This window comes from Eurosta solidaginis, unplaced genomic scaffold, assembly GCF_040869045.1.
Source record: "Eurosta solidaginis isolate ZX-2024a unplaced genomic scaffold, ASM4086904v1 ctg00001401.1, whole genome shotgun sequence".
Lineage (NCBI taxonomy): Eukaryota > Metazoa > Arthropoda > Insecta > Diptera > Tephritidae > Eurosta > Eurosta solidaginis.
This window is the reverse complement of record NW_027137113.1, coordinates 62,209-78,096: the sequence shown is the minus strand read 5'-3', so window position 1 is coordinate 78,096 and position 15,888 is coordinate 62,209.

The following is a 15,888-nucleotide window of genomic DNA, read 5'->3' as shown; positions in this document are numbered from 1 at the left end:
AATCTTTTCGACTTGAATTTGTAATGATTGGAAAAATTCTATAAACTCGACAGGTTTACGAAATTATTGAAACTATTTCCAAAAGCTTTTGTGGTAAATGAAATATGAAAGTATTCAGTGTTAAATATGTAAAGTGTAATAATAAGTTACATGAAACCAAGGCGAATTCAGTACCAGTTGTTGTTATCCCAACTGCTGATTGCTTCTTCTAGATTATTTTCCATACAACTCGTGGTACTAAAATATGTCAGTTAATCGAAATCAATAAAAATTTTCTTTTGACTTGACATTTTTCTGCACAGCGAATTAGTCGAATTCGCTTTGCCACCACCTGGTATGGATTCGCCTTGCATGAAAATAAGCCTTGTACAAGTAGAGTTTGATGTAATGATCCAGAAATTCGCCACCACCAACATGCGATAAGGCAAGGCAGACTCTCCCATCTAGTAGCGTGACTCTTAATCCCTTCATGATATGGATTAAAAAATCTGAGGAGGTACTCAAATACATTAAAAGCCTCCACACACAGCAATAGACTGACTGAAAGGTCAAGAACTATGGATCAAAATAAAGATAGCAGTGCATCGAGGCGGGTTAGGGGGTTAGAATATACCCGCGGTAGGTATGCCTGTCGTAAGAGGCGACTAATATACCAAATAGACAGGTTGCCAGCGCAATATATAGCTTCTCCAAAAACCCAATTGTCAACCTCACCTATCTGTGGCGAATCCTGTTTCATTTACAGCCGAGGCTCTGGCGACCCCGAACTCCTCATGGATGTAGGGGGTGGTAGGGCGGTATGGCCTAGAATGTCGCATGTGGTCATAACAAATCGTTCCCGAGATGGTCGTGCTTGGTACCGGATCTGCATTAGGCATGGGACCATCATCTCGATAACACTCCCCAAGGCCTTCGGGCAGTGTCCTTATAGCTACAACAACAACATCAACAACACCGAGGCCTTATAATAATGATAATAATAAATACAATTTAAGTTTGGCCAAGGTCACTTTCGATTCAGATTTAAATTTCATGTTTGACTGAGAAATCGATTTTGTCAGTATCAATTTTGGTTTCAACTTTGATTATGATTTCAGATTTCGCTATGGTTTCCGTTTCTGCTCGGGTTTCGCTAATGACTTATTTTCTCCCTTATATTTCTGATTTACCTATTTTGTTTCAATATCAGTCTTGGGTTTGACTCGAGTTCGGTCATTGTTTCAGTTCTCGTTTCTGACGGGGCTTGGCTTGGGTTTTGGTTCCACATCCGATCTGGGTTTGGTTATGGTTTCGCTCTGTTATGTGTTCGTGTTTCGATCCCGGTATCGGTCTAGGTTTCAGATTTGGTTCTGGTTTCAGTTATCCGTTTTAGCTTCTGCTTTCGTTTCTAGATTTAAATTCGGTTCCGAATTCGTTATGGCTCGGATCGGCCCAGTTTCGGTTACAGGCATGGTTCTGGCTTCAGTCTCAGTTTATTACCAATACTTTCTGCGACCTACATTCTTTTCCTTTCCTTTCCAATACGGATTGCCCAATACCTTGAAAAATATGTATCCATATTTTAAGATAGCTAGTCCGCTTTTCAGTCACTTCCACTACAAACTGCTAGCTAGAGCCTGATCAAAAATTAGACGGTTGTTGTTGTTGAAGCGATAAGGATACTCCCCGAAGCCCTTGGGGAGTGTTATCGATGTTGATGGTCCTTTGCCGGATGCAGATCCGGTACTTTCCAGTATCAAGCACCACCAAGGCACCAGCCCGACCATCTCGGGAACGATTTAGTATGACCACATTAAACCTTCCAGGCCATACCGCCCCCCTAGATCCATGAGGAACTTGGAGTCAACAGAGCCGCGCTGTTAAAGTAACATGATTCGCCACGGGTAGGTGAGGTTGACAATTGGGTTGGATAAGCTATATTTTGCGCTGGCAACACCTTGAAAGGGTTGCGCTACACAACCCCTCAATTTAGTATTTTAGTCGCCTCTTACGACAGGCGCCCTAACCCGCTGGGGAAAACGGTCATAAACCTTTGCACAACACAGTCCATATATACACATATACATATATATACACATTTTTTTCGATCCAAGAGTTGTTATATACAAGAACACGAGGTTGGCGATGAGCCGCTGTGGCTCGGCTACTGGCGTTTTTCAGGTATTCCATAATGACTGTCAGAAAAAAAAGAAAGCCGAACATTCAGTTGCAGAAATAACTGAATACAGGAGCTTAGTCAAATACTGCGATATTACATTATACATTTTATGTTCTTGTTATAACTGCAAAATTTGTCCCCAAAGACTTAGGGGAGTGTGCTGACTTACGCTTTTTAGGTGCATAAAATGCTTACTGTAAATACTTACAAATGTACGTCATTTTAAATTGAAATAAAGTATACTAACCTTTTCAATGTATTGCAATTTATCCTCTTTTGCCATACTCATCCACTCTTTAGCGCCACGTTTAATTGTTTCCACAGCGGAGAGTCCTGTATTACGTTGACGAAAATCGCTCAAAAAATTCAAATATGGATTACGATGTATTGTTCCACTGGGACGTTGGCATTTGCCAATTTTCGTCTTGTGGATTGCAGTTTTGGAAACGCCTTTATTGGTTTTCGTAGTGGAGCGTGAAGTTAATGACGGTTTCATTATCTCCATTAATGACTATCGTTAAATTTTTTAATGGTTTAAAAAATTATTCTTTGCGTTGGGACGCACTAATTTAGATTTGGCTTAGTAATATTTAAATAATAACTATAGAGTTAATAGAAATTCCAGTGTTTTTGCAAATACACCTAATTTTTGTAAAATTAATGAATTTTAATCTTTTCGACTTGAATTTGTAATGATTGGAAAAATTCTATAAACTCGACAGGTTTACGAAATTATTGAAACTATTTCCAAAAGCTTTTGTGGTAAATGAAATATGAAAGTATTCAGTGTTAAATATGTAAAGTGTAATAATAAGTTACATGAAACCAAGGCGAATTCAGTACCAGTTGTTGTTATCCCAACTGCTGATTGCTTCTTCTAGATTATTTTCCATACAACGCGTGGTACTAAAATATGTCAGTTAATCGAAATCAATACAAATTTTCTTTTGACTTGACATTCTTCTGCACGGCGAATTAGTCGAATTCGCTTTGCCACCACCTGGTATGGATTCGCCTTGCATGAAAATAAGCCTTGTACAAGTAGAGTTTGATGTAATGATCCAGAAATTCGCCACCACCAACAAGCGATAAGGCAAGGCAGATTCTCCCATCTAGTAGCGTGACTCTTAATCCCTTCATGATATGGATTAAAAAATCTGAGGAGGTACTCAAATACATTAAAAGCCTCCACACACAGCAATAGACTGACTGAAAGGTCAAGAACGATGGATCAAAATAAAGATAGCAGTGCATCGAGGCGGGTTAGGGGGTCAGAATATACCCGCGGTAGGTATGCCTGTCGTAAGAGGCGACTAATATACCAAATAGACAGTTGCCAGCGCAATATATAGCTTCTCCAAAAACCCAATTGTCAACCTCACCTATCTGTGGCGAATCCTGTTTCATTTACAGCCGAGGCTCTGGCGACCCCGAACTCCTCATGGATGTAGGGGGTGGTAGGGCGGTATGGCCTAGAATGTCGCATGTGGTCATAACAAATCGTTCCCGAGATGGTCGGGCTTGGTACCGGATCTGCATTAGGCATGGGACCATCATCTCGATAACACTCCCCAAGGCCTTCGGGCAGTGTCCTTATAGCTACAACAACAACATCAACAACACCGAGGCCTTATAATAATGATAATAATAAATACAATTTAAGTTTGGCCAAGGTCACTTTCGATTCAGATTTAAATTTCATGTTTGACTGAGAAATCGATTTTGTCAGCATCAATTTTGGTTTCAACTTTGATTATGATTTCAGATTTCGCTATGGTTTCCGTTTCTGCTCGGGTTTCGCTAATGACTTATTTTCTCCCTTATATTTCTGATTTACCTATTTTGTTTCAATATCTGTCTTGGGTTTGACTCGAGTTCGGTCATTGTTTCAGTTCTCGTTTCTGACGGGGCTTGGCTTGGGTTTTGGTTCCACATCCGATCTGGGTTTGGTTATGGTTTCGCTCTGTTATGTGTTCGTGTTTCGATCCCGGTATCGGTCTAGGTTTCAGCTTTGGTTCTGGTTTCAGTTATCCGTTTTAGCTTCTGCTTTCGTTTCTAGATTTAAATTCGGTTCCGAATTCGTTATGGCTCGGATCGGCCCAGTTCCGGTTATAGGTATGGTTCTGGCTTCAGTCTCAGTTTATTACCAATACTTTCCTCGACCTACATTCTTTTCCTTTCCTTTCCAATACGGATTTCCCAATACCTTGAAAAATATGTATCCATATTTTAAGATAGCTAGTCCGCTTTTCAGTCACTTCCACTACAAACTGCTAGCTAGAGCCTGATCAAAAATTTGACGGTTGTTGTTGTTGAAGCGATAAGGATACTCCCCGAAGCCCTTGGGGAGTGTTATCGATGTTGATGGTCCTTTGCCGGATGCAGATCCGGTACTTTCCAGTATCAAGCACCACTAAGGCACCAGCCCGACCATCTCGGGGACGATTTAGTATGACCACATTAAACCTTCCAGGCCATACCGCCCCCCTAGATCCATGAGGAACTTGGAGTCTCCAGAGCCGCGCTGTTAAAGTAACATGATTCGCCACGGGTAGGTGAGGTTGACAATTGGGTTGGATAAGCTATATTTTGCGCTGGCAACACCTTAAAAGGGTTGCGCTACACAACCCCTCAATTTAGTATTTTAGTCGCCTCTTACGACAGGCCCCCTAACCCGCTGGGGAAAACGGTCATAAACCTTTGCACAACACAGTCCATATATACACATATACATATATATATACAATTTTTTCGATCGAAGAGTTGTTATATACAAGAACACGAGGTTGGCGATGAGCCGCTGTGGCTCGGCTACTGGCGTTTTTCAGGTATTCCATAATGACTGTCAGAGAAAAAAAGAAAGCCGAACATTCAGTTGCAGAAATAACTGAATACAGGAGCTTAGTCAAATACTGCGATATTACATTATACATTTTATGTTGTTGTTGTAACTGCAAAATTTGTCCCCAAAGACTTAGGGGAGTGTGCTGACTTACGCTTTTTAGGTGCATAAAATGCTTACTGTAAATACTTACAAATGTACGTCATTTTAAATTGAAATAAAGTCTACTAACCTTTTCAATGTATTGCAATTTATCCTCTTTTGCCATACTCATCCACTCTTTAGCGCCACGTTTAATTGTTTCCACAGCGGAGAGTCCTGTATTACGTTGACGAAAATCGCTCAAAAAATTCAAATATGGATTACGATGTATTGTTCCACTGGGACGTTGGCATTTGCCAATTTTCGTCTTGTGGATTGCAGTTTTGGAAACGCCTTTATTGGTTTTCGTGGTGGAGCGTGAAGTTAATGACGGTTTCATTATCTCCATTAATGACTATCGTTAAATTTTTTAATGGTTAAAAAAATTATTCTTTGCGTTGGGACGCACTAATTTAGATTTGGCTTAGTAATATTTAAATAATAACTATAGAGTTAATAGAAATTCCAGTGTTTTTGCAAATACAGCTAATTTTTGTAAAATTAATGAATTTTAATCTTTTCGACTTGAATTTGTAATGATTGGAAAAATTCTATAAACTCGACAGGTTTACGAAATTATTGAAACTATTTCCAAAAGCTTTTGTGGTAAATGAAATATGAAAGTATTCAGTGTTAAATATGTAAAGTGTAATAATAAGTTACATGAAACCAAGGCGAATTCAGTACCAGTTGTTGTTATCCCAACTGCTGATTGCTTCTTCTAGATTATTTTCCATACAACGCGTGGTACTAAAATATGTCAGTTAATCTAAATCAATAAAAATTTTCTTTTGACTTGACATTCTTCTGCACGGCGAATTAGTCGAATTCGCTTTGCCACCACCTGGTATGGATTCGCCTTGCATGAAAATAAGCCTTGTACAAGTAGAGTTTGATGTAATGATCCAGAAATTCGCCACCACCAACAAGCGATAAGGCAAGGCAGACTCTCCCATCTAGTAGCGTGACTCTTAATCCCTTCATGATATGGACTAAAAAATCTGAGGAGGTACTCAAATACATTAAAAGCCTCCACACACAGCAATAGACTGACTGAAAGGTCAAGAACGATGGATCAAAATAAAGATAGCAGTGCATCGAGGCGGGTTAGGGGGTTAGAATATACCCGCGGTAGGTATGCCTGTCGTAAGAGGCGACTAATATACCAAATAGACAGGTTGCCAGCGCAATATATAGCTTCTCCAAAAACCCAATTGTCAACCTCACCTATCTGTGGCGAATCCTGTTTCATTTACAGCTGAGGCTCTGGCGACCCCGAACTCCTCATGGATGTATGGGGTGGTAGGGCGGTATGGCCTAGAATGTCGCATGTGGTCATAACAAATCGTTCCCGAGATGGTCGGGCTTGGTACCGGATCTGCATTAGGCATGGGACCATCATCTCGATAACACTCCCCAAGGCCTTCGGGCAGTGTCCTTATAGCTACAACAACAACATCAACAACACCGAGGCCTTATAATAATGATAATAATAAATACAATTTAAGTTTGGCCAAGGTCACTTTCGATTCAGATTTAAATTTCATGTTTGACTGAGAAATCGATTTTGTCAGTATCAATTTTGGTTTCAACTTTGATTATGATTTCAGTTTTCGCTATGGTTTCCGTTTCTGCTCGGGTTTCGCTAATGACTTATTTTCTCCCTTATATTTCTGATTTACCTATTTTGTTTCAATATCAGTCTTGGGTTTGACTCGAGTTCGGTCATTGTTTCAGTTCTCGTTTCTGACGGGGCTTGGCTTGGGTTTTGGTTCCACATCCGATCTGGGTTTGGTTATGGTTTCGCTCTGTTATGTGTTCGTGTTTCGATCCCGGTATCGGTCTAGGTTTCAGATTTGGTTCTGGTTTCAGTTATCCGTTTTAGCTTCTGCTTTCGTTTCTAGATTTAAATTCGGTTCCGAATTCGTTATGGCTCGGATCGGCCCAGTTTCGGTTACAGGCATGGTTCTGGCTTCAGTCTCAGTTTATTACCAATACTTTCTTCGACCTACATTCTTTTCCTTTCCTTTCCAATACGGATTGCGCAATACCTTGAAAAATATGTATCCATATTTTAAGATAGCTAGTCCGCTTTTCAGTCACTTCCACTACAAACTGCTAGCTAGAGCCTGATCAAAAATTAGACGGTTGTTGTTGTTGAAGCGATAAGGATACTCCCCGAAGCCCTTGGGGAGTGTTATCGATGTTGATGGTCCTTTGCCGGATGCAGATCCGGTACTTTCCAGTATCAAGCACCACTAAGGCACCAGCCCGACCATCTCGGGAACGATTTAGTATGACCACATTAAACCTTCCAGGCCATACCGCCCCCCTAGATCCATGAGGAACTTGGAGTCTCCAGAGCCGCGCTGTTAAAGTAACATGATTCGCCACGGGTAGGTGAGGTTGACAATTGGGTTGGATTAGCTATATTTTGCGCTGGCAACACCTTGAAAGGGTTGCGCTACACAACCCCTCAATTTAGTATTTTAGTCGCCTCTTACGACAGGCCCCCTAACCCGCTGGGGAAAACGGTCATAAACCTTTGCACAACACAGTCCATATATACACATATACATATATATATACAATTTTTTCGATCCAAGAGTTGTTATATACAGGAACACGAGGTTGGCGATGAGCCGCTGTGGCTCGGCTACTGGCGTTTTTCAGGTATTCCATAATGACTGTCAGAGAAAAAAAGAAAGCCGAACATTCAGTTGCAGAAATAACTGAATACAAGAGCTTAGTCAAATACTGCGATATTACATTATATATTTTATGTTGTTGTTGTAACTGCAAAATTTGTCCCCAAAGACTTAGGGGAGTGTGCTGACTTACGCTTTTTAGGTGCATAAAATGCTTACTGTAAATACTTACAAATGTACGTAATTTTAAATTGAAATAAAGTCTACTAACCTTTTCAATGTATTGCAATTTATCCTCTTTTGCCATACTCATCCACTCTTTAGCGCCACGTTTAATTCTTTCCACAGCGGAGAGTCCTGTATTACGTTGACGAAAATCGCTCAAAAAATTCAAATATGGATTACGATGTATTGTTCCACTGGGACGTTGGCATTTGCCAATTTTCGTCTTGTGGATTGCAGTTTTGGAAACGCCTTTATTGGTTTTCGTGGTGGAGCATGAAGTTAACGACGGTTTCATTATCTCCTTTAATGACTATCGTTAAATTTTTTAATGGTTAAAAAAATTATTCTTTGCGTTGGGACGCACTAATTTAGATTTGGCTTAGTAATATTTAAATAATAACTATAGAGTTAAATGAAATTCCAGTGTTTTTGCAAATACAGCTAATTTTTGTAAAATTAATGAATTTTAATCTTTTCGACTTGAATTTGTAATGATTGGAAAAATTCTATAAACTCGACAGGTTTACGAAATTATTGAAACTATTTCCAAAAGCTTTTGTGGTAAATGAAATATGAAAGTATTCAGTGTTAAATATGTAAAGTGTAATAATAAGTTACATGAAACCAAGGCGAATTCAGTACCAGTTGTTGTTATCCCAACTGCTGATTGCTTCTTCTAGATTATTTTCCATACAACGCGTGGTACTAAAATATGTCAGTTAATCGAAATCAATAAAAATTTTCTTTTGACTTGACATTCTTCTGCACGGCGAATTAGTCGAATTCGCTTTGCCACCACCTGGTATGGATTCGCCTTGCATGAAAATAAGCCTTGTACAAGTAGAGTTTGATGTAATGATCCAGAAATTCGCCACCACCAACAAGCGATAAGGCAAGGCAGACTCTCCCATCTAGTAGCGTGACTCTTAATCCCTTCATGATATGGATTAAAAAATCTGAGGAGGTACTCAAATACATTAAAAGCCTCCACACACAGCAATAGACTGACTGCAAGGTCAAGAATGATGGATCAAAATAAAGATAGCAGTGCATAGAGGCGGGTTAGGGGGTTAGAATATACCCGCGGTAGGTATGCCTGTCGTAAGAGGCGAATAATATACCAAATAGACAGGTTGCCAGCGCAATATATAGCTTCTCAAAAACCCAATTGTCAACCTCACCTATCTGTGGCGAATCCTGTTTCATTTACAGCCGAGGCTCTGGCGACCCCGAACTCCTCATGGATGTAGGGGGTGGTAGGGCGGTATGGCCTAGAATGTCGCATGTGGTCATAACAAATCGTTCCCTAGATGGTCGGGCTTGGTACCGGATCTGCATTATGCATGGGACCATCATCTCGATAACACTCCCCAAGGCCTTCGGGCAGTGTCCTTATAGCTACAACAACAACATCAACAACACCGAGGCCTTATAATAATGATAATAATAAATACAATTTAAGTTTGGCCAAGGTCACTTTCGATTCAGATTTAAATTGCATGTTTGACTGAGAAATCGATTTTGTCAGTATCAATTTTGGTTTCAATTTTGATTATGATTTCAGTTTTCGCTATGGTTTCCGTTTCTGCTCGGGTTTCGCTAATGACTTATTTTCTCCCTTATATTTCTGATTTACCTATTTTGTTTCAATATCAGTCTTGGGTTTGACTCGAGTTCGGTCATTGTTTCAGTTCTCGTTTCTGACGGGGCTTGGCTTGGGTTTTGGTTCCACATCCGATCTGGGTTTGGTTATGGTTTCGCTCTGTTATGTGTTCGTGTTTCGATCCCGGTATCGGTCTAGGTTTCAGATTTGGTTCTGGTTTCAGTTATCCGTTTTAGCTTCTGCTTTCGTTTCTAGATTTAAATTCGGTTCCGAATTCGTTATGGCTCGGATCGGCCCAGTTTCGGTTACAGGCATGGTTCTGGCTTCAGTCTCAGTTTATTGCCAATACTTTCTTCGACCTACATTCTTTTCCTTTCCTTCCCAATACGGATTGCCCAATACCTTGAAAAATATGTATCCATATTTTAAGATAGCTAGTCCGCTTTTCAGTCACTTCCACTAAAAACTGCTAGCTAGAGCCTGATCAAAAATTAGACGGTTGTTGTTGTTGAAGCGATAAGGATACTCCCCGAAGCCCTTGGGGAGTGTTATCGATGTTGATGGTCCTTTGCCGAATGCAGATCCGGTACTTTCCAGTATCAAGCACCACTAAGGCACCAGCCCGACCATCTCGGGAACGATTTAGTATGACCACATTAAACCTTCCAGGCCATACCGCCCCCCTAGATCCATGAGGAACTTGGAGTCTCCAGAGCCGCGCTGTTAAAGTAACATGATTCGCCACGGGTAGGTGAGGTTGACAATTGGGTTGGATAAGCTATATTTTGCGCTGGCAACACCTTGAAAGGGTTGCGCTACACAACCCCTCAATTTAATATTTTAGTCGCCTCTTACGACAGGCCCCCTAACTCGCTGGGGAAAACGGTCATAAACCTTTGCACAACACAGTCCATATATACACATATACATATATATATACATTTTTTTCGATCCAAGAGTTGTTATATACAAGAACACGAGGTTGGCGATGAGCCGCTGTGGCTCGGCTACTGGCGTTTTTCAGGTATTCCATAATGACTGTCAGAGAAAAAAAGAAAGCCGAACATTCAGTTGCAGAACTAACTGAATACAGGTCAAAATACTGCGATATTACATTATACATTTTATGTTGTTGTTGGAACTGCAAAATTTGTCCCCAAAGACTTAGGGGAGTGTGCTGACTTACGCTTTTTAGGTGCATAAAATGCTTACTGTAAATACTTACAAATGTACGTCATTTTAAATTGAAATAAAGTCTACTAACCTTTTCAATGTATTGCAATTTATCCTCTTTTGCCATACCCATCCACTTTTAGCGCCACGTTTAATTGTTTCCACAGCGGAGAGTCCTGTATTACGTTGACGAAAATCGCTCAAAAAATTCAAATATGGATTACGATGTATTGTTCCACTGGGACGTTGGCATTTGCCAATTTTCGTCTTGTGGATTGGAAACGCCTTTATTGGTTTTCGTGGTGGAGCGTGATGTTGATGACGGTTTCATTATCTCCTTTAATGACTATCGTTAAATTTTTTAATGGTTAAAAAAATTATTCTTTGCGTTGGGACGCACTAATTTAGATTTGGCTTAGTAATATTTAAATAATAACTATAGAGTTAAATGAAATTCCAGTGTTTTTGCAAATACAGCTAATTTTTGTAAAATTAATGAATTTTAATCTTTTCGACTTGAATTTGTAATGATTGGAAAAATTCTATAAACTCGACAGGTTTACGAAATTATTTAAACTATTTCCAAAAGCTTTTGTGGTAAATGAAATATGAAAGTATTCAGTGTTAAATATGTAAAGTGTAATAATAAGTTACATGAAGCCAAGGCGAATTCAGTACCAGTTGTTGTTATGCCAACTGCTGATTGCTTCTTCTAGATTATTTTCCAAACAACGCGTGGTACTAAAATATGTCAGTTAATCGAAATCAATAAAAATTTTCTTTTGACTTGACATTCTTCTGCACGGCGAATTAGTCGAATTCGCTTTGCCACCACCTGGTATGGATTCGCCTTGCATGAAAATAAGCCTTGTACAAGTAGAGTTTGATGTAATGATCCAGAAATTCGCCACCACCAACAAGCGATAAGGCAAGGCAGACTCTCCCATCTAGTAGCGTGACTCTTAATCCCTTCATGATATGGATTAAAAAATCTGAGGAGGTACTCAAATACATTAAAAGCCTCCACACACAGCAATAGACTGACTGAAAGGTCAAGAACGATGGTTCAAAATAAAGATAGCAGTGCATCGAGGCGGGGTAGGGGGTTAGAATATACCAGCGGTAGGTATGCCTGTCGTAAGAGGCGACTAATATACCAAATAGACAGGTTGCCAGCGCAATATATAGCTTCTCCAAAAACCCAATTGTCAACCTCACCTATCTGTGGCGAATCCTGTTTCATTTACAGCCGAGGCTCTGGCGACCCCGAACTCCTCATGGATGTAGGGGGTGGTAGGGCGGTATGGCCTAGAATGTCGCATGTGGTCATAACAAATCGTTCCCGAGATGGTCGGGCTTGGTACCGGATCTGCATTAGGCATGGGACCATCATCTCGATAACACTCCCCAAGGCCTTCGGGCAGTGTCCTTATAGCTACAACAACAACATCAAAAACACCGAGGCCTTATAATAATGATAATAATAAATACAATTAAAGTTTGGCCAAGGTCACTTTCGATTCAGATTTAAATTTCATGTTTGACTGAGAAATCGATTTTGTCAGTATAAATTTTGGTTTCAACTTTGATTATGATTTCAGTTTTCGCTATGGTTTCCGTTTCTGCTCGGGTTTCGCTAGTGACTTATTTTCTCCCTTATATTTCTGATTTACCTATTTTGTTTCAATATCAGTCTTGGGTTTGACTCGAGTTCGGTCATTGTTTCAGTTCTCGTTTCTGACGGGGCTTGGCTTGGGTTTTGGTTCCACATCCGATCTGGGTTTGGTTATGGTTTCGCTCTGTTATGTGTTCGTGTTTCGATCCAAGTATCGGTCTAGGTTTCAGATTTGGTTCTGGTTTCAGTTATCCGTTTTAGCTTCTGCTTTCGTTTCTAGATTTAAATTCGGTTCCGAATTCGTTATGGCTCGGATCGGCCCAGTTCCGGTTACAGGCATGGTTCTGGCTTCAGTCTCAGTTTATTACCAATACTTTCTTCGACCTACATTCTTTTCCTTTCCTTTCCAATACGGATTGCCCAATACCTTGAAAAATATGTATCCATATTTTAAGATAGCTAGTCCGCTTTTCAGTCACTTCCACTACAAACTGCTAGCTAGAGCCTGATTAAAAATTAGACGATTGTTGTTGTTGAAGCGATAAGGATACTCCCCGAAGCCCTTGGGGAGTGTTATCGATGTTGATGGTCCTTTGCCGGATGCAGATCCGGTACTTTCCAGTATCAAGCCCCACTAAGGCACCAGCCCGACCATCTCGGGAACGATTTAGTATGACCACATTAAACCTTCTAGGCCATACCGCCCCCCTAGATCCATGAGGAACTTGGAGTCTCCAGAGCCGCGCTGTTAAAGTAACATGATTCGCCACGGGTAGGTGAGGTTGACAATTGGGTTGGATAAGCTATATTTTGCGCTGGCAACACCTTGAAAGGGTTGCGCTACACAACCCCTCAATTTAGTATTTTAGTCGCCTCTTACGACAGGCCCCCTAACCCGCTGGGGAAAACGGTCATAAACCTTTGCACAACACAGTCCATATATACACATATACATATATATATACATTTTTTTCGATCCAAGAGTTGTTATATACAAGAACACGAGGTTGGCGATGAGCTGCTGTGGCTCGGCTACTGGCGTTTTTCAGGTATTCCATAATGACTGTCAGAGAAAAAAAGAAAGCCGAACATTCAGTTGCAGAAATAACTGAATACAGGAGCTTAGTCAAATACTGCGATATTACATTATACATTTTATGTTGTTGTTGTAACTGCAAAATTTGTCCCCAAAGACTTCGGGGAGTGTGCTGACTTACGCTTTTTAGGTGCATAAAATGCTTACTGTAAATACTTACAAATGTACGTCATTTTAAATTGAAATAAAGTCTACTAACCTTTTCAATGTATTGCAATTTATCCTCTTTTGCCATACTCATCCACTCTTTAGCGCCACGTTTAATTGTTTCCACAGCGGAGAGTCCGGTATTACGTTGACGAAAATCGCTCAAAAAATTCAAATATGGATTACGATGTATTGTTCCACTGGGACGTTGGCATTTGCCAATTTTCGTCTTGTGGATTGCAGTTTTGGAAACGCCTTTATTGGTTTTCGTGGTGGAGCGTGAAGTTAATGACGGTTTCATTATCTCCATTAATGACTATCGTTAAATTTTCTAATGGTTGAAAAAATTATTCTTGGCGTTGGGACGCACTAATTTAGATTTGGCTTAGTAATATTTAAATAATAACTATAGAGTTAATAGAAATTCCAGTATTTTTGCAAATACAGCTAATTTTTGTAAAATTAATGAATTTTAATCTTTTCGACTTGAATTTGTAATGATTGGAAAAATTCTATAAACTCGACAGGTTTACGAAATTATTTAAACTATTTCCAAAAGCTTTTGTGGTAAATGAAATATGAAAGTATTCAGTGTTAAATATGTAAAGTGTAATAATAAGTTACATGAAACCAAGGCGAATTCAGTACCAGTTGTTGTTATGCCAACTGCTGATTGCTTCTTCTAGATTATTTTCCATACAACGCGTGGTACTAAAATATGTCAGTTAATCGAAATCAATAAAAATTTTCTTTTGACTTGACATTCTTCTGCACGGCGAATTAGTCGAATTCGCTTTGCCACCACCTGGTATGGATTCGCCTTGCATGAAAATAAGCCTTGTACAAGTAGAGTTTGATGTAATGATCCAGAAATTCGCCACCACCAACAAGCGATAAGGCAAGGCAGGTAGCGTGACTCTTAATCCCTTCATGATATGGATTAAAAAATCTGAGGAGGTACTCAAATACATTAAAAGCCTCCACACACAGCAATAGACTGACTGAAAGGTCAAGAACGATGGATCAAAATAAAGATAGCAGTGCATCGAGGCGGGTTAGGGGGTTAGAATATACCCGCGGTAGGTATGCCTGTCGTAAGAGGCGACTAATATACCAAATAGACAGGTTGCCAGCGCAATATATAGCTTCTCCAAAAACCCAATTGTCAACCTCACCTATCTGTGGCGAATCCTGTTTCATTTACAGCCGAGGCTCTGGCGACCCCGAACTCCTCATGGATGTAGGGGGTGGTAGGGCTGTATGGCCTAGAATGTCGCATGTGGTCATAACAAATCGTTCCCGAGATGGTCGGGCTTGGTACCAGATCTGCATTAGGCATGGGACCATTATCTCGATAACACTCCCCAAGGCCTTCGGGCAGTGTCCTTATAGCTACAACAACAACATCAACAACACCGAGGCCTTATAATAATGATAATAATAAATACAATTTAAGTTTGGCCAAGGTCACTTTCGATTTCATGTTTGACTGAGAAATCGATTTTGTCAGTATCAATTTTGGTTTCAGCTTTGATTATGATTTCAGTTTTCGCTATGGTTTCCGTTTCTGCTCGGGTTTCGCTAATGACTTATTTTCTCCCTTATATTTCTGATTTACCTATTTGGTTTCAATATCAGTCTTGGGTTTGACTCGAGTTCGGTCATTGTTTCAGTTCTCGTTTCTGACGGGGCTTGGCTTGGGTTTTGGTTCCACATCCGATCTTGGTTTGGTTATGGTTTCCCTATGTTATGTGTTCGTGTTTCGATCCGGTATCGGTCTAGGTTTCAGATTTGGTTCTGGTTTCAGTTATCCGTTTTAGCTTCTGATTTCGTTTCTAGATTTAAATTCGGTTCCGAATTCGTTATGGCTCGGATCGGCCCAGTTTCGGTTACAGGCATGGTTCTGGCTTCAGTCTCAGTTTATTACCAATACTTTCTTCGACCTACATTCTTTTCCTTTCCTTTCCAATACGGATTGCCCAATACCTTGAAAAATATGTATCCATATTTTAAGATAGCTAGTCCGCTTTTCAGTCACTTCCACTACAAACTGCTAGCTAGAGCCTGATCAAAAATTAGACGGTTGTTGTTGTTGAAGCGATAAGGATACTCCCCGAAGCCCTTGGGGAGTGTTATCGATGTTGATGGTCCTTTGCCGGATGCAGATCCGGTATTTTCCAGTATCAAGCACAACTAAGGCACCAGCCCGACCATCTCGGGAACGATTTAGTATGACCACA